This window comes from Eretmochelys imbricata, chromosome 5, assembly GCF_965152235.1.
Source record: "Eretmochelys imbricata isolate rEreImb1 chromosome 5, rEreImb1.hap1, whole genome shotgun sequence".
In the NCBI taxonomy this organism is placed as follows: Eukaryota; Metazoa; Chordata; order Testudines; family Cheloniidae; genus Eretmochelys; species Eretmochelys imbricata.
In genome coordinates, this window is record NC_135576.1 from 2,846,765 (window position 1) to 2,862,752 (window position 15,988).

Here is a 15,988-nt window from a genome sequence, read left to right on the forward strand (position 1 = left end):
GTCTGAATCCAGGACTGCAGGTCTGGCTCTGGACACTAGGGCTGGAAATGCCCTATCAAGTCATCTTGGGCTGGATCCTGCTCTTGGTCAGACCACTGTGAGCCTGCAATAACCCCAGTGGGTACAGTCACTCCGGATTCAAACTGGTTTAACTGAGATCAGTCTCTGCCCCCTTGTGCCCCTGGGGTCAGGGTGTGCCCCGTACCAACCAGCCGAATCTGGATGGGTGGGAGCAGGTCAGGTGTAGACTGATATTTGCAGCGATGAGTGTGCCAGAACCACCCTCAGTCTGCAATCCATATGGATCTGGCTGAGGAGTTAGACCGAGATGCGGGGCTTTCTGTTTAAAACTTGAGACCACTACTCCTCTTTCTGTCATCTGCCACCACTGAGAACAGCTGAGCTCCATCCTCTTTGGAGCCCCCCCTTCAGGTAGTTGAAAGCAGCAATCAAATCCCACCTCATTCTTCTCTTCCGCAGACTAAACAACCCCAGTTCCCTCAGCCTCTCCTCGTAATTCATGTGCCCCAGCCCCCTAATCATTTTTTCTTAGTACATTACCCGGGCCTATAACAAGTTGGTCATCTGGCTGTCCCTTAGTTACAACTGGCTGTGGTCGGTTTAAACCCTTGAGTCGTCTTCTGGTTCTGTATCCGCCAGCTAGAGAGTTTGCTCTGTTGTTTGTTCTTTCTGAGGGACAGTCCATGTTGACAGTTTCTGTTGGACTCTCCATTTTCGGTTTTGCTCACATGTGATCAAGGCTCTGAATTATTTTTCTTTGTGGCAGTTGGAGGTCTCCATCCTTTCCCTCCGTCCAATACGACATGAACACTGTCACCGGGTTCTGGACCCAGCAGGTTTCTAACCACGGGGCAGCTGTTTTAAAAGCGTTTGCAAGCTCGTTTTACCTTTTTATCAGATTTGGCTATTCTCGTCAAGTCTGGCCATTTCAGAGAGAGGTTCTTGTCCAGAGTTGGAACAGTAGTTCTGAGTTGTCTTCCCATCAGGAAGCTTCCAGTAGCTGCTATTGGTGCTGATCTGGAACTCAGAAGAGCAAGGAGTGGATCTTCCTGCTGTAGGATTTTCTTGGCTGTCTGCACAGCTCTCTCAGCCTCTCCATTCACTTGTGGGTAATGGAGGCTCCTAGTAATATGATCAAAATCATATTTAGTTTGGAATGACTTAAATTCTGCTGCAATGAATTGTGGTCTGTTGTCTGTCTCTAGTTATTCTGGAATGCCGAAGTGAGTAAAAGTACACTTCAGTTTCTCTATTATACAGCAACATATTATGTCTTTCAAATACGTTATTTCTAAATACCTGGGGAAATAGTCCATTACAATAAGGTCATGATGTTCTCTGAATTTGCATAAATCTGCAGCTAGTCTCTGTTAGGATATAGCTATTCAGGCCTGTCTGTAAAGGCCTGTACTCTAAGAATTTAGGTGTATTCTTATCACTTAGCTAATTCTAGAGGTATAAAAGAAAGAATCAAAATCACTGTCTGCCGGTGTAAGGTCCTTCTCGTACCGTGACAGACTGAGGCCCTGTTCTTAGGCTAAGGCCTTTGGCTAAGCAGCAGAGGCAGCCATAAGCTGGGAAGCGACCGGTCACCTCCTCACATTCCAAACTAGTCACATTGAAATAAGGTGCTATTGGGCTGTTAGGCACTATCAGGACAGGATTTTATCCTATCACCTCCAGAGAAAGGGAAGTGTCTAGAAAATGTAAAAGGAAACTTAGTTTGATAGCATCCTGTCTGGCAAGAACTCACTTATCAATAGCTGGGATGTGAAATCCTCACTTCTGTACTGTCTTGTCATTATAGTTCCCACTTTGCTATTGTTTGTCTGTATAATCTCTGTCTGGTTCTGTGATTGTTCCTGTCTGCTGTATAATTAATTTTGCTGGGTGTAAACTAAGGTGGTGGGATATAATTGGACAATATGTTAGGATTGGTTAGTTAAATTTCAGGAAAATGATTGGTTAAGGTATAGCTAAGCAGAACTCAAGTTTTACTATATAGTCTGCAGTCAATCAGGAAGTGGGTGGGTGTGTGGAGGGGAAATGGGAACAGGGAATGGGGGTGGGCAATTGGAATCATGTTTGGCTAAGGGCAGGAATGGGAATAGGGACACAGGTGTAAGGCTCTATGGTGTCAGAGCTGGGAAGGGGGACACTAAGGAAGGAAACTGGAATCATGCTTGCTGGAAGTTCACCCCAATAAACATCGAATTGTTTGCACCTTTGGACTTTGGGTATTGTTGCTCTCTGTTCATGCGAGAAGGACCAGGGAAGTAAGTGGGTGAAGGAATAAGCCCCCTAACAGTCTCTTCCAAGGGCTTTCTGGTAGGTGTGTTTGTACAGTATATGGTTCAGCATTGTTTCTTAAGTTGATTTGTACTGAATGTCCTTTCAAATGTCCAATATCATCAAATCCTCTATCCTTCCACCTGTCTCACTAGGTCCATCATGGCTGTCACAGTTTTGCAGAGAAGGTTGTTGGTCTTCAATCCTTTGATCACATGCACTCTGAGTGCATAGCTTTTATCTTTGTAAGTTGTTTCTGTGGTGAACTGGCCCATGCAGTTCAGAATCCCTCCAGGGCTAATCGAGGCTATGGCAGGTGATTTCAGCTGTGGGAAGGGTTAAAGGTGATTTTAAGTCCCTTCTTCGCTGACTGTGATCTTTGCTCCTGAGTTAATTTTAAAGTCAATATTCTTGCTATGAATATTCAGTTTCACTCTCCAGGCAGGCTCTGTGTCACGAGATGTGCTAGAGCTCAGAAACAATGGATCTCGATTGTCTGTAATATGGGCCAACTCCCCGATTGCCTGGTACGGCAAACAGCTGCAAAATGTCCTATTTTTTGCATTTATTACACCTTGCACCTTTGGCTAAAAATACATCTGTGGGACTGTGCATTTTTCCACATCTTGTGCATTTAGGCTCAAAGGCTTTGGGTTTTGACTTGAATTTGTCCCTCTTAGCCTGGGAGTTCTCTCTCCTTGCCTCAGGAGCTTTAGGATAATGACTTTTAGCCATCATGCTCTTTACAGTTTCTAAGCTAGTTTCTAAATGGTTCCGGCCTTTTGTTCTGCTGTTTGACTAGTTCAGACTGCTTTGCTATCTGTATAGCTGTGGATAGGATTAAGTCTGTTCGTAATTGTAGCTGTTATGACAGATTTTTGTCAGTTAGCCTAATAACCAGCCTTTCTGGGGTATTTTCATGTTTTACATTCCCAAAATCACAGTGTTCTGACAATGTATGCAAAGCTTTTATAAAAGATTCAACATTTTCTCTTGGTTCCTGCATTCTCTGCTGAAAACATGCTCTTCAGTAAACCACATTTCTCAGAGGTATAAAGTATGCACCAAACATACCCAGGAAGGACCCTTTATAGTCATCCTTGTGACTGTCTTCAGTAAAGTCAAAGGATTGAAAGATATGCTCTGCTTGCTTCCCTGTAGCATAAGTAGAGCCCTTCGTTTTCTTTTTTCTTTTATTTTTCCTGGGAATTTATCAGTGTTTATTATCACAACAACAAAAACAGGTGAAAATCAGTGCAAAAAACTATTAATAATTTTTCTGAATAAATATTAGGGTTTATTTTGGTGGACAGAAAGACAGGGGGAAAAGTATTCAGTAGATTAATGCTTTGAATGCCATTAATCAATGTGGCAGAGCTAAAACAGAACTCAAAACACCCCACCTCTGAGTTTAAGAAGACCATATATCTCTAATCCCCAAATAAAACTTTTCATTTGAATAAACAGTTTACTGTCGTAGACTTAGAACTATAATTAGACTATAAATATTTACATTTAATAAATGGGCCACACCATATGCGGTGCATACGCTCAGCTTCATCGTTTTTCTCCTGGTTTTGTTTTTCTAAAACTTTTGAATACTTCCTTGTGTTCTGAAATGTATTCTGATACAGATTTTCGTTTTCTTCCCATTTTAGTGTGTTAAAACTGCTGACAGCTTGAAATGTGTACGTGGTGGGTGTGAAATTCATCAGTACATTGAGAAGCGCACGCACTTCAGAGCATGCATGCATGCCTGTTTGTTTATAGTGTGTATCTTCTAGACTAATACAGAGCCTTACTTCAACAGGCAGCTTTGCATATACACACAGACTAATCTGTTATCGTAATACATATATCTCATGCCATGTACTGTATTTTCCTAATAAAACAAGTTATTTTTTTATAAATTTGAATGATACAAAAGTAGGGTGAAAATCAGAAAAAAACGAAGAATGAAGAAAAAATGAAGAAAAAACTGGCATCTGAAGAAGTGGGGTTTTTACCCATAAAAGCTTATGCCCAAATAAATCAGTTAGTCTTTAAGGTGCCACCAGACTCAGTGTTGTTTTTGTGGATACAGACTAACACGGCGCCCCCCGATAGAAAAAACTGAATAATACTTTTTGTAATACGCAGGATTTTTTCATAAAAGTCAGTTTAAACTGAAAACGAAGGGGCTTAAGCATAAGTTAAAGAAGATACCTGAATATCTCCTGTTTAATTAGGGAGTTTTGTAGCAATGCAAACTACTGCTTCCTGTCTGTCCATTCTGAAGGAGATGTCAAAGCTGAAATTCTCTGGGGGCATTGAAGAGTGGCATGTTGATGAGATCCTGCAACCTTTGTTGGGTTTTTTTTCTTCAGCTTGCAATATTTGTTGCTTTGTTCCTTTTGTTTGCAACCAGGGTTGCTGTTGTCCTTCCGTTTCTATTCTCCTCTGGCATTAGTTTCCTTCTGGCGCTATGTCACATATCATAGAATCATAGAATATCAAGGTTGGAAGGGACCTCATGAGGTCATCTAGTCCAACCGCCTGCTCAAAGCAGGACCGATCCCCAATTAAATCATCCCAGCCAGGGCTTTGTCAAGCCTGACCTTAAAAACTTCTAAGGAGGGAGATTCCACCACCTCCCTAGGTAACGCATTCCAGTGTTTCACCACCCTCCTAGTGAAAAAGTTTTTCCTAATATCCAACCTAAACCTCCCCCACTGCAACTTGAGACCATTACTCATTGTTCTGTCATCTGCTACCACTGAGAACAGTCTAGATCCATCCTCTTTGGAACCCCCTTTCAGGTAGTTGAAAGCAGCTATCAAATCCCCCCTCATTCTTCTCTTCCATAGACTAAACATCTCCAGTTTCCTCAGCCTCTCCTCATAAGTCATGTGTTCCAGTCCCCTAATCATTTTTGTTGCCCTCCGCTGGACTCTTTCCAATTTTTCCACATCCTTCTTGTAGTGTGGGGCCCAAAACTGGACACAGTACTCCAGATGAGGCCTCACCAATGTCAAATAGAGGGGAACGATCACATCCCTCGATCTGCTGGCAATGCCCCTACTTATACATCCCAAAATGCCATTGGCCTTCTTAGCAACAAGGGCACACTGTTGACTCATATCCAGCTTCTCGTCCACTGTAACCCCTAGGTCCTTTTCTGCAGAACTGCTGCCAAGCCATTCGGTCCCTAATCTGTAGCGGTGCATGGGATTCTTCCGTCCGACTCTGCACTTGTCCTTGTTGAACCTCATCAGATTTCTTTTGGCCCAATCCTCCAATTTGTCTAGGTCCCTCTGTATCCTATCCCTACCCTCCAGCATATCTACCTCTCCTCTCAGTTTAGTGTCATCTGCAAACTTGCTGAGGGTGCAATCCACACCATCCTCCAGATCATTTATGAAGATATTGAACAAAACCTGCCTGAGGACCGACCCTTGGGGCACTCCACTTGATACTGGCTGCCAACTAGACATGGAGCCATTGATCACTACCCGTTGAGCCCAACAATCTAGCCAGCTTTCTATCCACCTTATAGTCCATTCATCCAGCCCATACTTCTTTAACTTGCTGGCAAGAATACTTGTACATGGTAGGTTTTGGGGCTGCTACTAGCAGGCTGGGCTTCTGGAGTATATAGGGACTGGCCACAGAGCTTCTTCCCAGAACCTAATGGCTGAACTGTAAAACACAGTTTCACCTCCCATTACAGTGGTTAAGGCCCTGGGTTGGGATTCAGGGAAATTTGGTTCAGTTACCATCTCTGCAACTGTTCTCTTGGCTGGGTCTCCATGCCAGTGAAGAGCCTGTCTTTCTCCCACCCCCTTGTGCTTTGAATCCTGACTCCCTGCTGTTCATGCTGTTCCCACTCACATCACTCCCCATAGCAGGGTCAAGCACACTGAGGTCTGACATGATGCTTTGCACTTCGAGGGGCTGCCAGCCTCACAGGTGTCAAGGACCAGATTTAGCAGTCCTTGGTCATGAGAATCCCTTGAACAAGGGCTGATTAATCTGGTCCTAATGAAGTATCATCTTCATGTCACTGTCCTGGAAACTGAGGCACAGAGCAACAAAGGGGTCGATTCACAAAGGGATTTAGGCACCTAAGTCCAACACTGAAGTGGCATTGACACTCACAACCCTACTATTCAGATGCCATCTAATCCTGTAGGTGCCCAAATCCCCTAAGAGTTTAAGCTTCTGCTGATGGGCATATGCAAAACTGCCTAAATCCTTATGCCATCCCCACAGCTAATGAGCTGCTCAGAGCCTTCTATCATACCTAAGCCCCAGCAGGACTCTCAGACTAGGCGTTGCCCCACCTATCTCGCTTGTGGGGGCTGACGCGTTTGGCATGCTCAAAGCACCCTTAATTTGCACTAAAGACAGCCAGGTTGAGAATTTTGGGAATTGGTGTGGCCAGAATACCCAGGAGCCCTGGCCCTCCGATGGGACGTAGGAGAATTACGTTTGCAGCCACACTCGCCTGCGTGTAGGGCAGGGACTTGACCTCTCGTCTCCCCTATTACAGGTGAACGCTGTGACGCTGTATGGAATATGGGTGACCATTTATAATGTTATGGGTACCAATAGTACAAAATTGCAAGGAGTCGTACAAGATATGCCATGTAAGGTATCAGTGGAAAAGTTGTGATTTGCTAAATATGATAAGCTGATTTATTTGCATGTATCATCTTTGTATCGTGAGTTATAAATACGTGTGATATACTGACATCTCAAACTTGTGCTGTGTTTCTGGGTGAACCCCCCAGACAGATTGTCATCAGCACTACCCAGCCTGCTTAATGGCCTATCAAGGGCAATCAGCTGTACAACGAACCCATTGAGAAAAGCCAGGGGCCACGCCTGTGAGTCAGCAGACATGTAGGGACGTGCCTGTGGACAGGGCACTCCCTGTACCTTTCCATGCCCAAGTGCCGTGAGCTTGGGTTTGGGACAGAGGATGTACAAGCCACGTGGTAAAGGATATAAAAGGCAGCTGCATCTTCTCCATGTTGTCTTCAATCCTGCTTCTCACCTCTGGAGCAACTTCTCTACACACTGAAGCTTTGAACAAAGGACTGAATGACCCATCCAAGCTTTGGACATTTCCAGAGGGACTGTACAGGCCAGCAAACTCACCAGTGCTGCTCAGAACCAGATACATGGACTCTGAAGTCTTGTGCATGTATCTGATGGCTTTGACCATTTAACAATTCTCTTCTCATTCTTTTCTTTTATAATGAAACCTTTGGTTTTAGATACTAAAGGACTGGCTGGCAGCATGGTATTTTGGGAAAGATCCAAACCTAGACTGACCTGGGACTGTGGCTGGCCCTTTGGGGATCAGAAGAACATTTTTGTACAGCGAATAGAGTTTGAAATAACTTCTTACTGTACTGGACCTATGTGCTGACTGGGAGTCAGAGAACTGGAATGCACTAAAGGGGGCCATGTGATTTCTTTTGTTCAGTTTCTTGATAACCAGTGTGGGGGATCAGGAGCACGGATGGTGACTGGTGAGTGAGTCTAACTTCAGTGTTAACCACCAGCTTTGGGAGACTCTGCTCTCCTCTTCGCAGCCTGCCCTGACCTTGGCGTTTTCAGTGTAGGCTTCCCAAGGCACCTCGACTCACAAGTGCCCTAACTCCCAGCCTAATGGGTGAAGCTGTTCCACTGTATATAAATAATTGATTATTCGTTGGAGCAGAGAGTTAAACCCAACTCTCCCACAGCCTGCCTGAGCCACACAACCACACTCAACCCCCCCGAATATCTAATTTTTTACAATAGGTGGCCCAGCTCCAGCAGGAGCGAGTGAGAGAGACCTGGCCCTACTGCCCAGTGTTTAGAGCACTCAGCTGGGAAGTGGGGGTACGTCTTCACAGCAACCCCACGCCCCTGGGGCAGCAAGCTTCAGAGCCCGGGCTCACGCTGTGGCACCAGAAGTAGCCACGCAGATGTTCTGGCTTGGGCTGGAGCCCCGACTCCAAAGCCCAGGGGGCAGGTTTCAGCGCCCAAGTGGGAACCTCCGCATGGCTATTTTTAGCGCTGTAGCCCGAGCCCCAGGTGCAGCAGGTTTGTTTGTGCTGTGTAGACGCACCTTTCCGGACCTGGGCTGAAGTCCCAGCTCCCAGTCAGGCAGCGTGGGTTTGAAAACAGTCTCCTCCAGCCCAGGGGCGTGGCCATGTCACCAGGCTACTGGGCATAAGGACATGCGGCCGGGCGAGTGGGTGGGCATCACGCTACCTTCGATTCCCACAAGAAAGGGGCGGGGCTGATCTAGTTTAGGTACCTTTCCCGGGGCTCGTCACGTGACCAATCAGAGACATCAGCCAATCAGGGACAAAAAATGGTTCTCGCTCTACCCTTCTTTCCCCCTTATTACTGAAGGAACAGCAGCCGTGGGCTCTTTGATTCGCTGGGCTGGGCCAGGCCAGGCAGGCAGGGTGGCTGGCTAGACTAGGGTAGGATAGGGCCGTGCAGTCCTGTCCCAACCCCCCCCCCACCCTCACCAGCACTTGAGTGGCCATAGCTTTATAGGAGCACAAATCAGGCGGAAGGGGAGACACAAAAGAAGCCTTGAAGCATTTTCTCCTTTGTGGTGCAGGGCGGGTGGCCTGTTTGCTTCTGATGGGAGAGGGGCCCACCCTGTGGGTGGTTTGACATCTCAACCCACCACCAGAATTTTGCCGGGACTTGGCTTTGTAACGTTGGCCCGGAACTGCAGGGCGTCGGAGTGCAGCTGCAGGTTTTGCAGCTTGTAAAGGAGCTAAATAAGCAAATCTATCCAGCTGCTGACTGGAGGGACTTGGTAACAGGGCCTTCTGGAACAGCATCGCAAGCTGTCTGCAGGAGCATGGCCTAGTGGTTAGGGCTTGGCAGAGCGGGGTTCGAGTCCCTTAGCCTCACCTGACCGCGGGGGATCACAGCACGGCCCTCCCTCGCAGAGGGGTTGTGAGGATAGATACGTTACAGCTGGCAGCGCTCGGACACGCTGGTGCTGGGGGATAGATAGCTCCACGCCGCGCTCCCCTCTGGAGCTGGGATCCTACAGCACTGGCAACCGTTCAGTGGGGGAACTCGCTGTCTCAGATTACAGGGTGTGCCAAGCTGTTTACAGTCTCTGGCAGTGTCCCCTTTAATGCACTGAGCTCCAAACCTCCCCTTTTGTCCCAAGGGCAACCCCTCCGGTCTCCACTACTCTGAGGTGGGCTCTGGGGCTCCAGCAGCCCGATGTCTCACCCTGGCTCTCCAGCGGGTCCACGTGAGTTCAGACCCCTGGTAGAGACTTCACCCCTGTGAAAGCAACACAACCAGCAGACCTTTGCAGTGCCACAGGGCAGCCAGGGTTAATTAGCCAGCTGGAAGGCTGGGCCCTCCGGTAGAATGGGACAACAGAGTCTGTATGAGAGCCCACGTTGCCAGCAATTCCTGTCCTGCAGTCTAGAATCTCCGGGAGCCCCCCGACCCCTGTCTCTCTCTAGGCAGCAGCCATGCTAATCCCAGGCTGCTGCACCGGCCACCTTCATCTCCACGTGCAGCTGGGCTGGTTCCATGTGGTCTTCTTCCCTTGGCTGCAGGTCATTAAACTCTAATGCCCCGTTACTGGTCCCCATCATCTCTCCAGCCACATGGGGACAGGTCCTGATAATTCATTTGCACCAACCCAGCCTGCCTGTGTGACTCCAGCACCCCATCACCCTGTCCCACGGGAGAAATTAACCCCTTCACACCCAGTGGGTGGCCATACACACTGAGTGGGGAACCTGAATTGCTCATATTTTCCATAAAAATATTACCAAAAATGTCCACATTCTCCATGCTTGGGGACCAGGAAAGGGATGGGCAGACAGACAGACAGGGGAGAGTGCCCAGCGTTTATGGGAAGCCATTCACATAAGCACCCACCGAGTTACTGGGCTATCAGAAGTGTCTAACCTAGGAGATGAAGCCACAAGTAGGAGCCAATTGCGACGCTCAGCAGCAAATGCTGTGTCCCAGGGGTGGGGGGCCCAAAGCTGCATGGAGAAATGATTCCTCTCCTTGCTCTGGGTCACAAAGCTGCGTGTGTGGCCCGAAACCTCATCGCCTACCGCCGCGTTCCCCCAGCACCCTGGATTCCGGTTAAATGGCCCCTACTCCTGTGTGGCTTTCCCCGCGCGGGCCCCTGCTGGTTGGGCTTGCTGAGTGCTTGGAATCATCATGACCCCACGCTTGGGCTCCACACAGGGCCAAGGCCTGCCTGGAAATCCCCTGCGCGGATGCCACTGGATTTATTGACGGTCCTGTCAGCTGTGTTTAAAGTGGGAAATGGGGCAGCATTAACACAACTGCTGATTACTGCGCCGTGTTGCATTCTGGAGTTGTTTGTTTGCAATCCTCTTCTGGCTGGGTCCTTGCCTTAATCTCTACCATTAGCTGCAAAGGGAGAGACCCAGCCCTCCGAGCCTGGGAAGAGGGACATACGCACGGGGCTTTTCAGAACTTCCCAGAACAATATGCTTAATTTGGACTGAGCCCTGGGAGGACACGGCGCCTTGGGAGGTAGCGTGACAGGGAGGTCTTGGACCACACAGCGTGAGGATCATGCATCAGTTTGTAAGCGCCAACAGAAGAATACGGGTATAAGGAATATCCAAGATGGATTTGTCAAGAGCAAAAAAATCATACCAAACCAACCTATTTTCCTTGTTTGACAGGTGTCACTGGCCTAGTGGGTGGGGGGAAGCAGTAGATGTGCTATATCTTGATTTTAGTGAGGGCTTTTGGCACAGTCCCCCTTGGCCTTCTCACAAGCAAACTAGGGAAATGGGGTCCTGATGAAATTACTCGAAGATGGGTGCCCGACTAGTTGAAAGACCGTAGCCAAAGAGTAGTTAGCAACGGTTCACTGTCACACTGGGAGGGCGTATATAGTGGGGTCCTGCAGGGGTCTGTCCTGGGTCTGGTGCGATTCAGTATTTTCATTGATGATGTGAATAATTGAATGGAGAGAATATTTATAAAATTGGCAGATGACACCAAACTGGGAGGGGCTGCAAGCATGTTGGAGGACAGGATTAGGATTCCAAACGACCTTGATCAACTGAAGAATTGGTCGGAATTCAATAAGGTGAAATTCAATAAAGACAAATGCAAAGTATTGCACTTAGGAAGAAAAAAATCAAATGCACAGCTAGAAAATGGGGAATAACTGGCTTGGTGGTGGTGCTGCTGAAAAGGATGCGGGGGCTATAGTGGATCTCCAATTGAATATGAGTCAACAGTGTGATGTAGTTGTGAAAAAGGCTAATATCATTCTGGGGTGTATTAATAGGAGTGTCGTATGTAAGACACGGGAGGTAATTGTCCCACTCTGCTTGGCACTGGTGAGGTCTCAGCTGGAGTACTGTGTCCGGTTCTGGGCCCCCCACTTTAAGAAATATGTGGACAAATTGGCGAGAGTCCAGAGGAAAGCAAACAAAATGATAGAAGTTTAGAGAACCTAACATCTGCAGAAAGGTTAAATACATTGGGACTGTTTAGTCTTGAGAAAAGACTAAGTATAGACCTGCTAACGGTCTTCACATAGGTTAAGGGCTGTTACAAATAGGACAGTGATCAATTGTTCTCCATGTCCACTGAAGGTAGGACAAGAAGTAATGGGCTTAATCATCAGCAAGGAAGATTTAGTTTGGATATTAGGAAAACTTTCTAACACTCAGAGTAGTTAAGCTCTGGAACAGGCTTCCAAGGGAGGCTGGGGAATCCCCATCTGTGATGTTATTGACATAATCTGGGACCGTATAGATCATCGTTGCAACCAAGGTCCTGCAGTAGCACCAAATCTTGTATAAAGGGGTCAAATAAGGTGTCTAAGACAAGGTTATGGTTTGCTGGTTATGCTCATGCTGTCTGTTTGCATGTGTCATTTTTGTACTTAAAGATATAAGTATTGGCTCTAGACTGTCTGTATTTCAAACTTATGCTGTGCTTCTGGGTGACACCCCAGACAAGCTGGTGTCAGCTCTGCCTAGCCTGCTGGATGGCCCATTAAGGACCATCAGCTACACAACTGACCCACTGAGAGAAGGCAGACACGCCTTGTGACTCAGCAAGGTGTGCAGGGACCTGCCTATGGACAGAACTCTGTGGTTTTTCCAGGCTATGTGCTGGACAGCTTGTCTTTGGGACAAAGAAAGAAAGACCACGTGGCAAGAGACTGTAAAGAGCTGCTGCAGCTCCGCCATCTTGTCTTCAGTCCTGCTTCTTACCTCTGGAGGGACTTTGCTAAAAACGGAAGCTCTACACAAAGGACTGAAGGACCCATCCCAGCTGGGGATGTTCTCCAGAGACTTGATTTGAACCTGCCGTTTATTCCATCACTGCTGCAAGCCTGAACCAAGAACTTGGCCATCACTGCCTGTCATTGATTCCATTGAACCAATTCTAGCTCTCATCTCTATCTTTTTCCTTTTATGAATAAACCTTTAGATTTTAGATTCTAAAGGATTGGCAACAGCGTGATTTGTGGGTAAGAACTGATTTGTTTATTGACTTGGGTCTGGGGCTTGGGCCTTTGGGATCGAGGGAACCTTTGTTCTTTTACGGGGGTATTGGTTTTCATAACCATTTGTCCCCATAATGAGTGGCACTGGTGGGGATACTGGGAAACTGGAGTGTCTAAGGGAATTGCTTGGGTGACGTGTGGTTAGCCAGTGGGGTAAAACCAAAGTCCTCTCTGTCTGGCTGGTTTGGTTTGCCTTAGGGGTGGAAAAACCCCAGCCTTGGGCTGTAACTGCTGTTTTAAGCAATTTGTCCTGAATTATCACTCTCAGTTGGGTCCCGCCAGAACCAGCACCGTTACACACTGCTCACACTAAACACACATGGACAGCCAGTGCCACATGGTGTCAATACTAGAGCTTTGGGGCAGGCCACCTCTCTGACCCCAGTGTGTCCCGGCTGTAGTTCTATCTACAACGTCATTGGTTTCAGGGCAGAAGGGACCATTAGATCATCTGGCCTGATCCCCTGCACAGCATAGACCACTCAGGGAGTCCTGCATCCAGCGCATAATTTGGGATGGAGCTGGCGCGTGTCTTCAGCAAAGAGAACTATCACATTTCAATCTAGAGACGCCAAGCGATGGAGAATCCACCAGGTCCCCGGGATGCTGTTCCAATGCCTAATCCCCCTCCCTGTTAGAAATGAGCACCTTGTTTCCTGTTCGAACTTTGCTGATTTCAGCTTCCAGCCATTGTACCTCATTCTGCCTCTGGCTTCTAGATTAAAGAACCCTCTGCTATCAGAAATCTTCCCATGGAGGCACGTTCAGACCATGATCCAGTCACCTCTTAACCTTCTCTGTGATAAGCTAAATAGATTGAACTCCTTGAGTCTCTTGCTTAAGGCAGCTTTCTTGTCTGCCTCAGGTTTTTTCAAGGCTCTCATCCCTATGGCTATGTTTGAGCGGGGGTGGAGGGAATGGTAGAGAGACCCCTATGGAGCCAGCACCACCGTCCTCTACAGCACCATGGGTTTTCTTTACACAGGAACAGGTGTGTACTCACTGAGCACGTTTGTCTCCATCTTGATCAACAACGCTAGAGGTGACCCAGGGACTCAGAGAGCAGTGAGCCTCTCTCCAGCATCTGGGAGAGACCATGGGATCTGCTCTGGTGGGTCTACATTAGTAGCAACCACTCCGGAAACCATGAGGCATGCTGGATGACAGCTGCGGGAAAACCTCTGCTCAGTGCACAACAGCAACCAGAAAGGCCAACCCCAGGCTGTGGGAATACAGGGCCAGAGAAAGCACACAGCAAACGTGCACCCGGAGAACTCTCTAGCCAGCAGAGTTAAGGACAATAAGAAGGCGGGATTTCTAAAGTCTGTTGGAACAAAAGGAACCGTAACAGCGGCATTGGGCCATTGCTGGCTGGAAATGGCTGGATTGTCAGTGGCAGGGTAGACGAGGCGGAACTGTCCAGGAGCTATTTCTGTTGTGTATTTAGGAAAAGGCCAGATGAGATCTCTCTGTTAGATGATGGTGATAAGGAAACACTTTCCATCCAACTTTAACTATGGAAAGTGTTCATAGAATCATAGAATATCAGGGTTGGAAGGGACCTCAGGCGGTCATCTAGTCCAATCCCCTGCTCAAAGCAGGACCAACTCCAACTAAATCATCCCAGCCAGGGCTTTGTCAAGCCAGACCTTAAAAACCTGTAAGGAAGGAGATTCCACCACCTCCCTAGGTAACCCATTCCAGTGCTTCACCACCCTCCTCGTGCAAAAGTTTTTCCTAATACCCAACCTAAACCTCCCTGTGATGGGTTGGGTCACAGAAACCCCCTTGGGGCTGCCAACTGATGTGCCAGGACTACTTCTGCCCCGGCTTTCCTGCCCTCCCAGCTGGGGACTTCAGCGCCCTGTCTGGTTTGAGCCAGACCCGCTAGCCGGCTGCAAACCCAGACCCAGGTCCGAACCACGTCCCCTAACAGCTGTAGGCTTCAACTGAAAGCAGCTTAAGAAGTAAAAAGAAAAGGAGGACTTGTGGCACCTTAGAGACTAACCAATTTATTTGCGCATAAGCTTTCGTGAGCTACAGCTCACTTCATCGGATGCATACTGTGGAAACTGCAGCAGACATTATATACACACAGAGATCATGAAACAATACCTCCTCCCACCCCACTGTCCTGCTGGTAATAGCTTATCTAAAGTGATCATCAAGTTGGGCCATTTCCAGCACAAATCCAGGTTTTCTCACCCTCCACCCCCCACACACAAACTCACTCTCCTGCTGGTAATAGCCCATCCAAAGTGACAACTCTCTTCACAATGTGCATGATAATCAAGGTGGGCCATTTCCTGCACAAATCCAGGTTCTCTCACCCCCTCACTCCCCTCCAAAAACCACACACACAAACTCACTCTCCTGCTGGTAATAGCTCATCCAAAATGACCACTCTCCCTACAATGTGCATGGTAATCAAGGTGGGCCATGTCCAGCACAAATCCAGGCTTTCTCACCCCCCCCTTTTTTTTTTTTTAAACCTGGATTTGTGCTGGAAATGGCCCAACTTGATGATCACTTTAGATAAGCTATTACCAGCAGGACAGTGGGGTGGGAGGAGGTATTGTTTCATGATCTCTGTGTGTATATAATGTCTGCTGCAGTTTCCACAGTATGCATCCAATGAAGTGAGCTGTAGCTCACGAAAGCTCATGCTCAAATAAATTGGTTAGTCTCTAAGGTGCCACAAGTCCTCCTTTTCTTTTTGTGAATACAGACTAACACGGCTGTTACTCTGAAACCAGCTTAAGAAGTGTTCCTGTCTTTAACACTCAGGGGCTCAACTCCCAATGGGGTCCAAACACCGAATAAATCTGTGTTACCCTGTATAAAGCTATTCTCTGGGTTAATTAATAAGTAAAAAGTGATTTTATTAAATACAGAAAGTAGTATTTAAGTGATTCCAAGTAATAGCAGACAGAACAAATTACCAAGCAAAATAAAACAGAACATTCAAGTCTATGTCTAATACAGTAAGAAAACTGAATGCAAATAAAAACCTCACCCTCAGAGGAATTCCAGTAAGCTTCCTTTTACAGACTAATCTCCTTCTAGTCTGGGTCAAGCAATCACTTGACACCCCCTGTAGTTACTGACCTTTGTTCCAGTTTCTTT

The 15,988-nt window shown here is 47.3% G+C and overlaps 1 protein-coding gene across 3 annotated transcripts in view; it reads left to right on the forward strand.

The window, feature by feature from the left end:
* LOC144264777 (dynactin subunit 3-like) overlaps positions 1-7,726 on the forward strand; it is a 29,428-nt gene extending 21,702 nt beyond the window's left edge. Inside the window, exon 9 of one of the 3 annotated variants that reach the window (XR_013346098.1) lies at positions 6,842-7,726. The gene's annotated coding sequence lies outside the window, so the exon portion shown is untranslated. Of the gene's footprint in view, positions 1-2,465; positions 4,362-6,841 lie in introns of those variants that run through there. The other 2 variants (XR_013346097.1, XR_013346099.1) reach the window with 2 other exon arrangements.
* Positions 7,727-15,988: the final 8,262 nt, after the last annotated feature.